The following is an 18,606-nucleotide window of genomic DNA, read 5'->3' as shown; positions in this document are numbered from 1 at the left end:
GTGCCACTGCACTGCCCCTGAAGCCCCCGGTGGTTTTTCTCACCTGGAGACTATAGCTATCGTCAATCTGCTGGTGAGATGCTTCAGGGGCACACAGCTGAAGGAGGAGAAGTGAACTGTGGATCTGCATGAGGTCTGTAGGTGGACGGTGCGTGGTGAGAGCCAGGTAGCAGACTTGCTCCCAAAATTGTCACATGAGCTATACCTGGGCTGGGGAATGCGTTCCTTGTGGCCCGGGGTTAGGGGCTGCCTCTGTGTTCCTAAGACACATTTTATTAGCCATTTTAGAAGACAGTCTCTCTTTGGATAGCTTAAATTCAGCAGACTTGGTTGGTGGGTATTTCTGGCATATTGTCACACAGGTGGTTCGCTTTTTCCTCAAAGGCTGTCACGGTGCTTTTGGGTGTAGGGTGGGATAGTTTTTGTTTGCTAACTGAACAAACTGAAATTATTAAATGATTTTCAGCTGATCCCAGGTTGAAACTTTTTGGCATATGCCATGAAACAAGCCAAGTTAGCTTTAACCTGAATGGTAATAGCAAAAAGGAATTAATTACATTTTGCATCATTTTTGTATTTGGACAGTAGGATAGCGTTGCACAACTGGAGAGGCATTTCCCTTGTAGCCCCTTGGGTGAATTGCATGTGGGTGCCTCTGCAGGTTTCTGGGGGGAGATACAGTCCTGAAAAGGTGCCTTTTTCTCTCCCTGGACTATCCCAGGAACCCAGTTGTCCACAGAGGGCAATCCAGACCCTCCTCTGAGGCTGGAGAGGAGCAGACCACCCACTCCTCTGCTGAGGCTGGGCATGCTACGGAGCAGGGAAGGGCATCTGAAAGTGAAGGGCAGGTAGTGCCCAGCATTTGGATAATCTTATATATTATATTATGTTATATATTATTATATTTTGGATATTGGTTCAATGGGCGTTACGTTGATATGGTCCGAGCACTTGCCCACAACTGGGAGCTGCAACCCTCTGAGCCTGAGGGAGCACCTGAGAAGTGCCCCACAAGCTCTGTGCAAGAAGTCCTCGGAAAGCCTGCATGCCAGGTGATGCCCAGACAAGTCTATCCATAACACACCACAGAGGCAGCCCTCGGTGGATGCGACACAGTGGAGGTGCTGGGCAGACACAGAGCTCCCAAGGCAGCCTTTGGCCACCCTCTGTTCCAAGGACCGCTTGGACAGCAGCTGGTGATGGAAGGATCATGTTTATACCTCTTGTACCAGCCAGATCCCCATCACAGGGAGCTTTGCCCCTCAAGAGGAGAAGCAAAATTCCTCCTCTGTGGTTAGCTTGACAGTTTGCACTGAGGAATAGCTGTTTGGGTGCGTAGCTGTATTGGTAGGAGCGCTGCTTCCTTGCTTGCTAATGTATTGGGAAATTGCTGGCCCTGTTGCCTGTAGATCCTCACGATATCTTCCAGGAGAAAACTAAAGTTGCTAGGACCTTGGCCCCAAGTTTATCCTATCTGGAAACAGCACAGGTTTTGGCTGAATTTAATTCAGTTTAGGAAACAAAGAAACAAAATTCCTGAGTTATAAAACATCTCTTTTCTTTGCAAAAGCCTCAGTTCTGTAACAAGCCATGTCAGGTAAGTATTTGTCCACACTTTGACACATCACAGGGAGAACTGTAGGAGCTGACAATATACAAGCCATTTGATGTTGTGTTTCTACCCTGCTTCCTGGCAGACACCTCTCGAAGATGACAAGGGAGTATCATTTTTACATGACGGTGTTTCTACCAAACTGCTGATAGAGCCCTTCACAAGATCACAGAAGGGTCCGTATCATCTGATTAGCATTTAGAGAAGCTGGTTGTCCGGGAGGGAACCGCAGGAGACCAGAGACTGCCACCCTTGAGGGCTGAGAGAGGAAAGACTCAATCAGTGGTTGATAAGGCTTAGCAATGATAAATCACAAACAAAACTCCAGGCTTAGGAATTCACAGCACAATCTGTCATGAATTTCCTTCCCTTCCCTCCCTCCTCAATATCTGATGAGAATTTGCCTTTTAAAATGGTCTCTGGCAGTACAAGAAACCAAGTCAGCGAGAATTGCTGAGCTGTGCCTGGCTTTTGTTAGTTTTCTTAGTGCTCTATTATTTTTTTTTCATAACTGTATCTTTGTGTGTATGTGCGTCTCTGGGCATATTTATGCAAATTCAGCTGCTAGTAGGTGATAGCAGGAGGAATTTTAAAGTTCAAGGGTTTTTTTGTAATGTTAAAATGCAAAAATCTCATGTGAAAAACACTTGGTACCAGACTATCTACACTTTAAAAGAGGAAGATTTGAAACCTGCCTAGGAGTCCCAGTTCCCCACTGAAGCAGTCTGCAAAATCCTTTAAAAAAAGCATTTTAGAATTGACTTAAAATAAAAAGACCTTCTCTACAGGAGGTACTTCTGCCGGGACGAGTGCTCTCTACATCAGATTTCCCACCAGTTCCGAGAGGCTGTAATACCTTAGTCTGCTAGCTGCATGTATATACAGTATATAGGTATGATGGTGTAGGCCAATGCATGGGTTGAAGGTACGGCTTCCCACGGTGGGAATGGAGGAGAAGGAGCACCGCGGTGTCAGTGTAATGGGACAACACATTTACTGAACTCGCATCTCGGCACTCAGCTGTTGTACGTGATGACATTGCTATAGGTCTGCCCAGGACACTTCTGCTTCATCCCTCTTCCCCGTGTTAACTAGTTAATTGATGTACAGGGAAGACGCAGAGATTTTTAGGTCTGCCTTTGCCTAAGAATGGTATAAATAGGACTTGGCAGAGTATTTCTACTGATTATAGCACTTACAGTGACACGTGTACATTCTCCCTCTCACTTTTAGGGTACAGTGATCTGGGGTGGAAGCAGGTCCTTGTTTCACCTCTGCCTCTGGGAATAGGAGCACCCCTGTGGACTGTGAATCCCCTCCCCAGCACCTTTTCTGTGCTGCCCCTTAAATGAAGGATGGAGACAGATGAGTGCTACTTGCCATCTTTCATACAAACCAGTTCCCTCCATCCCTTCTGAGAGATGCCGGATGAGCAAAGCATGCATGAATGATACGCCTCGCAGCTGCACGTCCGCTGCCCTCTCTTCTCAGACATGTGTACACGTGGGCTCAAAAGTGGGGTCAAATAATCCACGTCTACCCAGTTAAGAAGCTAAAAACAAGGAAGAAAAACACTGTTAGAATGGACCAACTGTGTAGGAAAAAAATACGGATTTGAGGGGGAACGATGCCAAGAAAAATGCCAGAGACCACAAAAAAGCAGGAAAGAAGAAAAGGTGGCACTTGGAGAAAAGTTCACTGCGCTAATCATATAGAAATTGCATATACACTGCTCCCTAGTTTGAGGGATGGATGGTAGAGGCTGCATTGAGCTTCTTGCAGAACTGTGCTTTAAAAATACAGTAAAATGTTGGCTAGTGTGCTTGCAATGAAACCTGTGGGTTTTAACTTAAACATCACTGTGACCCTCCTCCTCTTCCATGACGGGGATATTTTGGGGCAGTGTTGCACTGGTTTGCTATAGCAGCTGATAGGCTGAACTGAAAAAAGCATAAATGTTCTTTCCTAACTGATGTGAGAGAGAAAACTGTTATGGGAGGGGAACACTGAGGATCTATTTTTAATTCTTACCTTGTTAAAAATCATTGTATGATAGTGATAGCCTGCTTTTACATCTGTAACAATTTCTGCCCTCTAAGAGCAGCAGGATTCCTCTAAGGGATGCCCAAGAATGCAGAAACGCTGACGCTAGCCTGATGCTGGTGCTAACAGTGTGCACTGCTTACTCTTATTAGACAATAACACATACCCTGGGGTGTCTTCTGGCTTTTGATTAAGCTCCCTGGGATTCCGGCTTTGTAGATTGGCCATTGTAAATGCAGAGGCAGAAGAAAGATGCGATCGCCTCTGCTCCAAGGGTGGTACAACCAACTCTCCCGGCAGGAAGTGCTCAGATGCCCTTGATGACAATGGGCAAACAGACAGTGTTTTTGTTTATTTTCTCATAAAGTGCTGATGAACAAATGAGGCAGAGGCATTAAGAAGCTCACACTGTGAGGAGAGATTTGAGTTTATCAGCTGCTTCTTGGCAGGGTAAATTTTACATACAGTGAGAATTTTAAGCTATCCCTCCCTGAGGGGTGAGAGTCTAGAGTTTTATTTCATAAATAAAAGGGGAGGAGTGCTTTCCTTAGAGATTTGCTCTTTTCTTGAGTCAAGTTTGAATAATACCATTTGTTTTCTCTGACCTTCTTTGCTGTAACATGATCATGAAACACATCACAGCTAGCTAGTCTATAGTTGAGGGACAGTAGAGGGTGAGAGGAAACATCTATGGATAAAGCACAGCCTGGGAAATGCTGAGGAAGAGCTTCTCTGACTAACAGGCTAAACTCTGCTATTAAACTTTGTTCATTTAATGATCTAAGCCCTACGATGAAAGGTGCTATTCAAAACTCGGGCTGGTATCTGCTCTCACTGATATCGTCACAAATGGCTTAAAATACTATGTACGGAACCTTGCACAGCGAAAAGAGGCAATAATGAGCCCGCACGATCACACAGATCACATGCAGAGCTCTGTCCTGCCAAGTGGTGAGGGCTGAAGATACCGAACCTCACAGCTAGCACACACGAGTCTTCTCTTTCCTCGTACCCTTACTTAGGAGGACTTTATATATTTCAGCAGAGAAGTACATGGCAGGTTTGGAAAACATTTTGGAATTTACATTGTGAAGCAAAGTGGGATCTTCCCTCCAAAGTATCTAGAGGCCAGTGGCAGCGTCCACATGATCTCTTGTAAAAAGGTGATGCCATATGGCAGGAAGCCATTTATCTGGCTTCATTGCTGTAGGGAGTGAAAATTGACAGGACAATGCTATCTGCAGGGCTCACGGGCCTGGGTCAAATCCTGCTTACCTTACTTATGTAAATAGTTCCCCGCATCTCAATAGCTCTGTGTTGTTACAAACTGTCCCGATTTGCACTTTGCAAACTGAGAGCAGAAATTGCTTCCAAACCTTCCAAATGGAGCTTTTCCCTCAAACAGAAAAAAGCTTTGTCCTGCCCAACCGAGTCGTCCGCATGACTGCAGAAACCCAGTAGCGTTTCACAGGGATTTTTCTTTTGAAGTTTGGTTGTGTAAGACAGGAGGAAAACCTTCCCTCCCAAGCATAATCCTGTAGTGTAAAATCAGCTTTATATTTATTTATTTTGACATTCAAACCACTCTTTTTAATGCATATGTATAAGCTCCTAGGGATTTAGGTCTTCATCACTTGGTGATTTGCCTAGTATTTCTCATAGTCCCCTATACAAGAGAACTATTTTTAAGAAATTCTGCAGTTTCAGCTTTGCTATCCCTTTACAATGGTTAGAGAGGGAATGCTGGGGCCAGGGGTGTGGGGGGATTGTTAAAAAAAATGTTCAAGGGTGGTTTTACAGACTCAGTGGACTCCACAACCAGGAACTCAAACCTCTTGAATTACTGCCAAGTCTTCCTCTCAGATCCATCTGAAATGACTTAGAGCTGGTGCGGGTCAGGTCTGAGCTTCGGCAAGAGCCATCCTGTGTTACCCCTAGGGAGACCCCAGCATACTGCACCTGCCTTTGAGAAATAGAAGATCTGCATGGTGAAGAAGCACTAAAAACAATAAAGGAGGGTGCAATGGTTAGGAAATTATCCTTAAGCACAGACTCTGCATGTGCAATAACCTTCTGTGCTGCAGTCTTCCTGTGCAGCTGCGGCCGAGCCCCCAGGACTGCAGTCCGTAAATGATGGGGAGCCCTATGACTTAATGGGATCACCAGCCCCAATGTCCAGGAGTGCAGTGCTCAGCCCCTCCCGACACCCCAGCTTTCACCACCGCACTTCCACTGGTGCCCACGGCTGGAAGTAGCTGGAAGGGTCCCAGTCCTGGCAGCGCCGTGATGCCCGCATCTCACCCATAAGTGACCTGCGGTCGCTTTCTTCCATTACCTGACACTGTTGGAGCCTGATTCCTTAATTCCCCCTTGCACCAGATGACACTGACTGGGGAGAGACGGGGAGGACTCATGCGTAGTCTTGGATTCAGGAACAGAGATGTGAGCTAGAAATCGATTTTGAAATGTTTTGCTTAGTTTTTTAAGTATGCAAGCATTTCTTCTGAATAAAATGCAAAATATTATCATAAGATGGAGCAATTCAGATGTGCTCATCTGGAATTAAATGCAATCTTGATTTGTTAATTTTGGCATTTGTGAAGCTGGAAGAAGAGAGATTCCTGCAGATCTGTGTATTGGCCTGGCAGGAGACTAAAGAAATCAAAATAACATAAAACCTGGGATAGGATTTGGTCTGTCTAAATCCCACACTGATCCTACTTTCTCGGACTGGCTAATCTCTCTACTGAAGCCAGAAATCATAAGCAAAGTGTTAGCAACCCACACCCACACTTTTAGGCCTGTCTCCCTTTCTTCCATAATCAAATTGCTAGAGAACCCCCCCAAAATGGGGCCCACGTCTGTCCCAGTCTGAAGGAGCCCCTCTGCCTGCATCCGACCAGGACGTGCAGCCATCCATCCACCTGCTGAGCAGCCGGGATGAGCACAGCCTGCGGCAGCCCTTCAACGCCAGGTCCTCTTCCTCCGGGCAGGGGGATCCCCCAGCTCGTGCTCCCCCTCTCGGGGGCACCCCGGCAGAGGGATGGACACCCAACCTGGCCTGAGCAGATCGCCCTTTGGGCAGGCGTGCTCTCCCCATACAGGTGAGAGGTCCGGTTCTCTGGACGGGATCTGCTTCTGGGGGTTGTCAGAGACACCTTTGTCCTGTCATGGCCTTTATAGCGAATTTAAGAGCTTACTTTCAGAGGACTAAGTCACCCCCTCCTTCATACATCCAATTTAAGTGAAGTAACTATCCACATTTGGGGGACTTGATTTTACTTGATGTAGGTAAGTTAGGCACCTAAATCAGGCAATGAATAAGCTAAAACATGGCAATGACGCCATCTTTTCCACCAGGTGAAGATGTGCCACACAGAGTGTAGCACATTGACCTCGGTACGTCTCCCCTTTGCCTGACACACGGCATAGGAATGGGTTAGAGCAACTACACCCCTCCATCTCCTATCTACCTAAACGAAGAAAGGTAGCACAAGTTTGTTCCACACATCAATTTACCTGCATGGATGGGGCTCAGGATTATATTTTTGAGGTCAATTTGTTATTGACATACATTTCCAAGTATCCATCAATCCACGCTTACATACAGGATGAATATTACCATTGTAGTTTGGCACCAGTTTCCACATCAGTTTAATCTTCTGTATTCGTAGCAATAAAGTCTTAACATTTTTCAGGTCTTGAAAATTAGGCTCCAGATTAAAACATATTCCTTCTCTATGGCTTTGTCTGCATAATATAATGCTCTTAAAGTGGACACTAAGGGCTTGACTGAGTTTCCTATGCTCAGGTATGAGGTGCCATTTGAAATGCCCTGGGGTACGCAGGGCATTCCCATGGGTGGACAGCTATGACAGATGGTCTTCAAAAGACTCACCCCTTCCTGGAGGAGACTAGTGGGATACCCCAGGGCATCTCCAGAGGTACTAAATGCGATTTATGGATACCTGAGTCAAGCCTGCACCAACTTAATCTGTGTCCTTTCTGCTACAGTTTTAATTGGTTGCTGTAAAGACTTGGAAAGCTTTGGCTCCTGAGTCATTCAGCTCCCTAACTACTTGTTCTATAAAAAGCAATTTAAAATAGAAATACAGAATAGTAGTAATTGAGGGAGCCCACTTCTACCGCTAATATTTTTGCTTAATTAGGTTACTCTGTGGAAACATCTATCATGGCTTGTTTTTCTAGAAAAATTGCTATGAATAATGAAGGAAAAATATATTCAAAGGGATGAAATTTCTAAATGATAATTTATGTAATTTTCATTATGCTTTGTAATTCTTTGAAAAAAAGTTCCATTGTTTGGTGTTATCAGGAATTTCAGTGGGAACTCCCTAGAGAAAGGTGCAGTTGGCTCACTAAAAAGCTTTTCATTTAAAACATTACTGTAGATGGGCCTGTACATGAGATAAGAAGGAGGGGGCAGTTAAGAGGAAACAATAAAATATGCCAAAATGTTCTGAAATTATGGTGCTGAGTTGATATTATTTTTTTCGTTTCCCTTTTTTTTCCTCCTGCATTGTCATATGAAGAACACGGCTCATATTTTCATCAAGTGGACAATACAGCTTCAAAGGTCTGGGAGGAAGGGGAAGTCTTTCTTCCAAACTTTTCAAAACCAATGATCAGTCAGTAAAAGCAAATATGTTTATAGTAGCATAATTAGTTGAAATTTTATTTACTGCAGAGACTTGCCCTTTGGTTAGTTGCAGGTAATTCCTTCTTTGGAGTCTGTACCCTGTGGAGCAACAAGAGTTTTCCGATTGGCAGAGGATGTTCTTCATTTCAGGGAAAAATATTATGTACAATTAGCAATACTTCTTCTGACCCAACCTGTTGGTCTGTGTTGTGGTGGTTTTCGTTGTTCCCTCCTTTCTATCACTTTTTTAAGACACCCATTTAGACATGAGAAGCCCATCCCCACTGCCCCAAACAAAACAAAACAGAACAAAAAAAATTCAGCATTTTCTTGCTCCATTTTCATCTCTCAGTCAGACCCTGTAAGCATGCAGCTCAATCCCAGTCCTTGCAGGTAACTGATATTTTAAGAGATGGTTTCTATTTTTAACCCATCCTGTTTCTTTAAGAGCCTAAATATTTTGTGCATTTACCCTGCATAAAGGATAGTGGTTCTTATGCCCCCATCTTCAGTTTGATTTCACCCACGTCTCAGCATATCTGTGCGCTACAGAGCTGAAGGGATAAAACCAGCTTGTGTTTTAAATTCCCTGTTTAATGTATTCTTCAATGTATTAATCTTTTGCATTGAAATTTTCAATTCTTGGTTTCTGTTCAAGAGACTCTGTTCTTCCCCCTTGCTGCCTGAAAGATTGAAGCTTAAATGCAGTGATATTAAGATCAATGTCACTTATGCTGATAACTCAGAGAAAAAAATCCTGTGGAGTTTTCAAATTATGGCAGGCTCTGTTTAGCTTTACAGAAAAAAATGCAAGCAAACTACTAGTCTTTGTATTTCTGCAGTGAGAGAAGCATTTCAGGATTCCCTGCCATACTTGCTCCCAGACTTTTACAAGTTAGAGCAATGCAGTTTTATTTGCTTGGTGCTACCAGCTATTATTAAGTTACTTGCTATTTCTTGTTGCAGATGTCAGCCCTTTGAATTGATATTGCTCATGCTGGTTGTCCGCTTCAGGGTACTTCTAAAAAAATGGCGTGGCTAGAAACGGTTTAGTTGTTTTCAAGGCTAAGAAATAAGAATATTCTGCTTTCCAATCTTAAAATGGTGGGGTTTGTTTGAAAAACTGTCACTCCTAACTTAAAGAATTAAATTTAAGATATGTATTGTTCCTGAAAAAAATCTGCACATTTTTTTCAAATTCTAAATCTTTTGAAAAGTAGCCATGATCTGAAAATTTGATCTAGGATTTATTGCCAACATCTCAGAAGAGTCTTTCCTCTCTGAACTACCTCTGCTTCAGCTCTTGCCATACACCACCTCCACTCAGCACCTGTGTCACTTGACAGCAGCAAGCCAGGGCAGAGACTGCGCCCGCTATATTGACTGTCAGGTCCTGAGTTTTAGGAAGTAAGACGGCAGTCTGAAGAAGTGGAAAACCGCTGTTCCCCATTAAGGCCAAGATTATCTTTTCTTGCCCGTGGGATCCATCCTTCCAAATAAGAAAAGGAATTTAATACTGACATCATGTGTCATTACTCACACGGATTGAGTAGCGCTTAGGGGTGTCACCAAATCAGACAGCGGGAATTAATATTTGTTCATCACAAGATCCTCTGGTAGAGAAGAGAATTTCATTCCTCGGCTTTGCATTAAGATGAATATTCACTGTACAGGTTATGCTATTCCTGAGTAAAGCAAGTCTTCCCTCCCCAGAGGTTAATATTCTCAGGGCTTTACTTTTTCAGTATTGGTAACACTGCTTCCTTCTTAAACACAAGAAGGTAAATATAAATGGGAAGGTCAAAGATCATTGGAAAATGCAAACTGAAAAAGCATGCTTTTCTTTCCCAAATTGTCATTTTTTATCTGATTTCTCAGGGTTTCTTTTCCCCAGCTGTTTCTTGAAACAGCCCTCATCTGCACCAAAGACAGCTTCCTTGGGTGTTGCTCCCAAGAAAAGTAAAACTATTTCTTTTGCAATTTCTTTTAGTTAAAATCAGTGAGAGATATAGAAAATGCCGAGTGGCAGGAAGAAAACTGGCATTCAACCAGCATACATGCCACAGTCTAACAACAGTCAAATAGTGGGGGTAAGTAGGAAAAACAGGAAGGGAAACAAATTCACTTTCATTAGGAGAACTGCAGGATTTCACCTGTAATACTATCTTCTTTCTCTGTGTTTGTGTAACTAACAGGCTCCATGTGAGCAAACAGCCCAGCTGATACCTCTCTTGTCGGGTGTTCGCAGCAAGGCTTTTTCTCCCTAAGTACACATCTTACATGATAATTGATTCCACCTTCCAAGAACGGCAGGATTTTAAGACGCAGCATGTCTTCAGCGCGTGTCTGCAGCATGCTGCGGGGACCTGCAAATAGCAGGGAGGAATTTTTAGAGTGCATCTAAAGGCTTTTGCTTGTCATTAAGCTGATAAATGTAAAAATCACTCTCCAGACTACTTGTGACACTTTATGTTTTTCACAGGGTGCTTCTGTAACATAATCATCCTTGCATCATCTCCCTGCAGACACAGCCTTGATGTATAAGCTACAGGGCAGATCCTCTGCTTGATGGACCTCTGTGGCTTTATGTCAGCTGAAGGGTTTTGTGGTGCTAGAGGGTAACGCTCTGTCTGACCGTATTTGTATGCTTGTATTCCATAAAATATTTTCTAAAAATATTAAATGGTGACAGCTGGAACACTGAATTTTATGTAGGACTAAAGGGATGAGCAAAGCTACTGTTTATGATAAAGATGCACCTCAAATGCCTTGATTTCATGGGGCATTGAGTATATCTTTTACCAGGATTAAGAGAGATCCCTCATGTCCTTCTTCTGATTGAATTTAAATGCCAGTACACCAGCTCTCCTATACTGGAATCTGCTTTATGGTTTGGTTGCAGCAATGCTAAGACAAACTATCTCTGTCTCCATCTGGCAGTGAATACCATACCGAAAATGGAGCGTGGAGCTGGGTGTTCAATGGCTAGGACAGCCCTAGCACTCTGTGGCGAGAGCACTGGAGATCCAAGCAACTTAAATTGCATGGGTCCAAAGGAAAAGCTAATTTGGGGGTCAGCAGTATTGACCTTGGGATCTGTCCAGTTGCCTCTTTAAAACGAGAAAGAGAAAAGTAGATGGAGCACAAGATCTGGACAGAAGTAGCAGGCTGATAGGAAAACGAAACAAATGTATTGCCATTTACTTGAACTTTCATTCTCTAGTCTTATTGCACCACTGAGTCTTTTTTCTCAAGACGTGACATCACTTACAAGACCGGTGGAGTTGTATTGGCCATACCTGCAGTGACTTTTCTCTAGGAGATGCCCCAAGCAGCTCTAGTTCAGGCAGAGGGATGTGCCAGCATGTGAGCATGACCTGAGGAGAAAGGGCAGTCCTGTGGTGCCTGGGGAGTCAGTGGGGTGAGGGGTGAGCTAGGGCTGAGCAAGGAGCGCGCAGGGAGTGAGCAAGGAGCAAGCTCCCCCACCATGCTCTCAGGGCTGGGTGCTCCTGGGATTCTTCCTTCTTCACCTGCTGCACAGGCAGGTGTCTCCTGAAAAATACGTTGGGATTTTTCCTTCTCTTGTCACACCTTTCTGCAATAGCATCTAAGAGTTTAACAGAGGAAAAAATTAATTGTACTATCTTTGTTCTGAAATAACCCCCCTGCCTCCAATCTTTTTTTGAATTACTTAAATGCCATGCTGTGTGCCACTCAATGCTCTTTCTTGCAGTACCTGTTCTCCCTGGACTATCGGTCGGTCATACCATAACCTGATACAATTTTTGGTTCTTTTTAAGTGATGGCTGGATTCTAAATTATAAACTGCTCCCTTATATTTTGCTTGCCAGTACTTTTCTCTTAAGTGCCAGCTTCCAGATTTCTCGCAAAATTCAGCTAGTACCAAATACTGCTTCCCTGCTTATTAACCCAGAAGAGACGGCCAAGTCTCAGCTGTTAATGATAGTGTTATTGGCAATGCACTGCTCAAGGTGGTGAATTCAGGAGAAGGATTCTCTTTCTGTTGTTTGTTTGTAGAGTACCTAGCTGAAGGAGGATTTAATCCCTGCTTGGACCCTTTATACACTATCACATTAGAAGCAGTAGTTTAACTGCTTACTCAGCCTGGACTTGTTGTTATCTGTGCAAATTGTCAGACATTGTTCAGTGTCTTATTAACTACGCCCATTAAGTCTGTATTTAATTAGCATGTGTGCTTTCTGACATAATTGCTAAGATCAACTGCTTCTCCATCCAGCAGTATACACCACGCCAAGCACAAAGCACGGAGCTGAGCGTTCACTTCTGATAGCTGTAGGCAACATGCAATTGCCTGCAGTTGCCAGTGTCCCATACACCACGTACATCTGTGTACCGATCAGGTGTTTGCGTCTGAAATCTTGAAACTTTAGAAAGAAATCAGAACGGACCTTGTGTGAATGGTGCTGCTGGTCTATCAGCAGTCTTCAACCTGTGTCTGCTACATTAGGATTTTTCTTTCCTCAGCGATAGGATAATCCAATTGCTCTTCATGGCACTTTTACTTCTTAAAGCATTTATTTTTATATTTGTGAATTGGTAGACTAGGGGTCTGCTCTGCTTACAGAAAAGCTTATTTTCTTTGCAGCTAGTGACAGTTTATTTTTTCCCCCAAAATGGAGATAAGATTCTGCAATCCTGTTCAGGTGCACCATGCTCCACAACTTCTTGCAAAGGTGAGAGCTAATTCTTTTCTAGAAATCTCCAAAAATTTTAAGCAGCCTGAAAGTCAAACTTGTGGCATGGTATATGAAAACCAGAGTGCTAGGATCATGCAAGTAAAAATAGCTTAAAAATGGTGATAGAGCACTGGTTACATTACAAGATCGTGTGAAAGATGATATTTAACTTCTCAGTGAGGTCACCTTGAAGTGGATGTGACCTCATCTGTTCTATCGTCTCCACTATGAGATTGCTTGAGTTTCTAAATGAGACTACTTATGAACCATCTAAAGATAAGCGTGTGATTATGTTTTTACCTCCAAATTTCACATGCTCATATCTTTGATGCTGTTTGACCATCTTACTCTATGCCTGACTGATTTTGAAGGGCTTGTGGAAGTCTGAAATAAGTACGTCTAAAGATTACATTTATTCTGCTGTGTCTTACTGTTTGTTGCACAAGCAAGTATAGTTTTTATTATTCGTCACAGCACTGAGAAATAATGTACAACAAATACAAGGAAAATCCATCTGGAAAACTACAACCACAAAGACTAGAATAAAAATCAGAAGTTAAAATCAAAGTAATTTCAGTTAAGCAAAAATTGAACTGGTTTGTTTTTCTGGAATATCACATCCTAAAGCTCTTTTCTGTTAAAGAGGAGAGGAAGATATGTTAATGTGCTTTTGGTCTTTAAAATAATACTACTGGAGACTGTAAATTTCATTCTCTGCAAGTATTTGACTGGATCAAAAGAAAGAGCAGTCAAGAAGAACAGAAACATGAGTATGTGCTGAATTAACCTTTTTTTTTTTTAATTATAAAAGTTATAGCTCTGTGCTGCTGACAACACTAAATTTCCCACTTGAGGCCTTTGGCATTGATACGTTCTTAAGGAGGTAAAAAATTCTTATTTTTCATATAGCACCAAATGGTTTATTTATATTTAAATCAGTCCTTCTTTGTTATACTTAGGTCAAGCAATTTTTCAGTTTTTCACTACATGGCTAACCAGGCACTTGAACAAGTTGGTCAGAAAGGCCATGTAATCTGTGTCCTCAAAGTTATTAAAAACTGGACTAGAGAAAGCCCTGAGCAACCTGATCTAATTTTTATGTTAGATACAACTTGGAAGCTGACCCTGCTTTGAGTGGGGGACTCAATGATCTCAAAAGGTCCCTTCTAACTTAAATTATTCAATGTTTTTGTGCTTCTGTGGGCTAGTTTTAACACTCATAATGAAATATTGAAAGTAGATCAACAACTGTGCTGTCAAACAAAGTATATTTGCATTTAGAGGAAGGAAGAGACTTCTTCCTAAGTTTTGTGATCATTGGAGCTAATTATTCTTTTCTTGCCTTCCTTCTGCCTTTGGAATGACTTTCAAGGTGGGATATGTTTTGCAGTTGTCCACAGCATGACGGACACTCAAGGGATCTGGAAATACACTCAGCTGTACACAAAAGGAAAATATTCTAAATATAGACTCTTCCATAGTTAAGCTCTTCCTGCTGGACTTAAATTAATCTTGTTTTAAAAAGAGAAGGATCCTGTACACTTCCCACCATCAGATCCGAGCATAAGTGCAGTTTACATAAAATGAAAAAGAGCAGAAATCCCAATGGAGATTGGAGCATTTTCTTGAGAAAACATTGACAGTTTCTAATCCAAATTGATTATGACACAGAGATGAAACTGTATTGTTAAGCAGCCAGCGCCACTTAACAGCAACCTTGATGCTTGCCAATGTAAGTACCTGGGTAGAAAAAATAAGCATTTCTGAGGGTAGATTTGACATCAAACTATATGTTGGGGTGTATGTTTTCCACCATAGGCAGCAAGCTGCAAAATGCTGGCAGGCAAACACCCTCTCCTTCGAGCCTCGTGAGGTAGCAGCCAGCACATGGAGCAGGAAGATGGGTTACAGATACCAGGGGCTACAAGAGCTCTCCTTACTTTTAACTCTCCTGATCTCCTAATTTTTAATTTTTTTAATTTTTTTTGTTATTCATCATGTGGAGCTGTCTAAAGCTCAATGTTCCTAGTCCCTGCTCTGAGCTGAGGAGTCTGGCTCAGCCTCAGCTGCTGTGGTGGTCTCCGCGGTCCTCATGGGATATCCCCCCATCACCGTGCTCTGACACTTAGTGGCCACGAAACAAAAAATACGGGGTTCTTTTGAGCTCTATGGCATGTATTGAACCAGCCAGTTATGTCAGTAAATTGTTCCCCTAAGAAAAATGGCATAAAGCCTTCATTTCATGAGCTGCAGAGTGTTGCTGGCCAGATTTCAAGCACATGAACATTTCCCCTGAGCACAACATGTCATCAGGTATTTTTAAAGATAAATTCCCTGTTCAATGGGAAATATTGTCCCTGTGGAAAATGGTTAGGGAACATAAGGAAGGTACACAAAAAGAAAAAAAATACCTGAGTAAAGTTCATTCCATGTTGTGCTGTGGCACTTGAATTTTGGGACCAGCTGCTGTCTGGGGTTGAAGACAGAACAAAGCCATGTGAGAAAAGCCTGTTTCCTTTGCACTTTCCAAGACAAAAGTCTATACCTCTGCTGGGTAAACACAAGGTTTGAGTCATAGTTCTCTGCAGAATTACCTGGTAAAAAAAAGAGTCACTGCACGGGTGCAAGTGAAGAGCTTGAATTCCCAACCCTTGAAACTAACGCTCACCATCCACTACAGATTATCACAGTGAGCTCTGACCTTTTTTATGTGCCAAAAAGACACTGACTTATATGCTATGGACTCTTCATTTTGCCAGATCCACGACGAATGAATCCAACTGAGGAAAGCCTCCTGCTAACTTTGTCTTCTCCCACCCAATGCCATGCTATGGCTTAAATGCTTAAATCTGAGGCACAGTTAACACACACAGAGGCTTTGTGCTATGAATGTGTGAATTGAAACAACCCTTTCTAGCTCTGCTGCCATCCCATCTCAATTTTGGAGGAGCTAGGTAAGAAAAGTCTCATTCTCAGTTGTCTTTTTGTATTCCCAGATATTCTGCAAGTGAAGGCACTTTTTCAAGTATAGCTTGATGTAAGTCAGTCTCTTCTACTTACTGGGTTGGAAAGGAATCTACTTCTGTATTATAAGGCTGAAAAAATTTCATGTTTAGCATACACATGTGTATTTTCTATGAAGAAGGCAGGTAATCCAGGGATGCATCCCAAAGAACTGTAAATCCCCAATCCTTTACTGGCCATGTGCAGAATGAGGAGGTAATAGGGAACTTTATTATTGGGCAGGAACCGATTAAATAGAGGGTTGCTAAGAATGGTTTCATAGGATCACATTCTGATGGTTTTAGACCAGCTTTCATCCAGATGCTTTCTCCTACTCCTCTCCCTTAGCAACTGCTTGGTTGATGTGTGATATAGGTTTTTTTCATTTTCTGAAAGTCCCCATTGTTGCTGTCAGTCAAATCATCAATCATTTCTTCAATCCATTGGAAAAAAAAGAAACAACAGATGCAGCTTAACTTAAGTTCATGTTGTACTGAGTTTGTAAATTAATTTATTATGTTTTAAAACTGAAGTGTCTATTTTTTTCCTTCTTTCCTGTTCTGTTTCCTATCTGAGAGAGTATAAAAAGGTAATGTTTGCCCTTTTGCATTCATTGTGATTCATGAGTCTTTTGTTGGGCTGGATTTCATCTTCACCTTGTGATCGCCACACGTAATCCCTTCCCTACAGTTCCTCCTTTCTCTTCTGCCCTGATAAAATTAGGCTTTTATCCTCTTCTGAGCTAACACCTAATTCTCCTAAAGCCTCCTGCTAATTCTGTCTTCTCCCACCAAATGCTATCCAAAGTATTCTTTGGAGATGCTTCTGTAGTGCCACCAACCTTTCCTCTGCCAAGTCTATCATCCAGGTTTCATTTCAGATGTTGTTGGAGGGGAGGGATCTTTGTGATTTCTCTCATCAGCCTCTGTACTCACTCAGCAGTTATTTTCTTGAAAAATCTCATATCGAAGAAAGAAAGGTTAAAATGATCAAACAGCTCGTAGTTTTGCTGCTGCCATTCAGGTGCATAGATCTGAAGGTCATTTTTCACAGGGCTGGGTGTGCACCACTGCTCCTGTTTTGCAGCCAGGGAGCGTGAGGCAGAGTTGTGTGTCTGAGCACGCATGGAGGTGAGATCCCTGAGCTGCAGCCCTGTGCCCTGGCTGCTCCTGGTGCCCCAGCCTGCCCCGAGCTAGCTTGCCCTGCTCCTGGGGAAATGAAAAGAAAAAAAAGAAGCTGGGCAAACTGTTCTCCTTGAACCCTCTCTCTCTGGTTTAAGATGAGTGAGGGCCAGCCATGGGCAGGTTATCTCAGTGACAGCAGCATACCAGCTCCTCTGCAGGAGCTGCTGATGCTCATGCTATGCCTCTGCAATAACCAGGAGTAACTTGCTCCGTTTTGGAGTTGCCACAGGGAGAGAGCACGATCCTATTGTGAGGTAGGTTGATACCCTCCCTTGGCAGTGTTTTAGAGTTAAATTTGCTTTCTCTATGTCACACCTTGCTTGGGAGCGCATGCATACCATCAGTATGGTGCTGGCAATAGTCAGGATGTCTAGAAAATTTTCTGTGTCAGGGAAATCTACTGGTAATAATGATATGCTTAAAAAAATACTGGACTTGCCCTTTACGAAAAATACCAATGGTGATTTAAGATTGGGGCCAAATGACAATGAACATGAAGGGAATGTCGAGTCCAGTTACCTGCCAGAGCTGCAATATCTGCAACAGCTCTTCCTTGTGAAAGCAGCTGAAATGGTTTATCTAGGACAACTTCTCTTCCTCGCAACAGCTGATTGTATGGACTATAATTCCTTTCTGGATGTGCGAAAGATTTGCACGCCTGACTAGTTCAAGGTCAGTGGATGTTAAAGCTCATTGAGGGGGTGAGGGAGAAGCTTTGTGCAGTTTTATCTTTCCCACTATCTTGCTGCTCTTTCTTCATTTATCTCCATTCTGTGAGGCAGCACCTCTCAGCACCTTCCAGGGAGCTGAGACCTCAGGGAGCTGATCCAAGGTCTTTACCTAAGCTGTCTCCTCTGTAATCCTGGTGGCCCACTGGATTCAGTTGGATAATGGGAGTAATGTTAACTCACCTTCAGCTGGGAGACCAATGCAATTCATTTTTGTGATAGTCTCAGCAAAGATGATATAGAAACATCTGAAGTAAATCGGAGTTGCACAATGCACAGAGTTAATGCATACAGAATCATGACCGTGGTTTTCCAAAGTTCATTCCCATTCACCTGGAATAAACATTCACATCTGAGCAAATAGAGTGTATAATGATGCTACTAATAAATAAATAAAAGGCAGGAGGGTTCTGGGCTCTTTAACTTCTATTACAAAGGCTCATTTGAAGTGTATCTCCAAATCAAGATCAATGCACCTAACAAAATCACATCCAGAATCTAAAAGCTGATTATGTGTCTGGTTTCAGTGAAGAAAACCCCCCTCCTGCTAAGCCTTTGCAGAAGCTGCATCCACAAAACCAGCTGATTTGAGTGCACTTTGCATCAGTTCATACAGAGAGACATTTGCTGCAAGCTACTCCCAGTTAATCTTCAAGTC

This window comes from Aquila chrysaetos, chromosome 1 (genome assembly GCF_900496995.4).
Source record: "Aquila chrysaetos chrysaetos chromosome 1, bAquChr1.4, whole genome shotgun sequence".
Taxonomy (NCBI): Eukaryota; Metazoa; Chordata; class Aves; order Accipitriformes; family Accipitridae; genus Aquila; species Aquila chrysaetos.
This window is presented reverse-complemented; position numbering follows the sequence as displayed.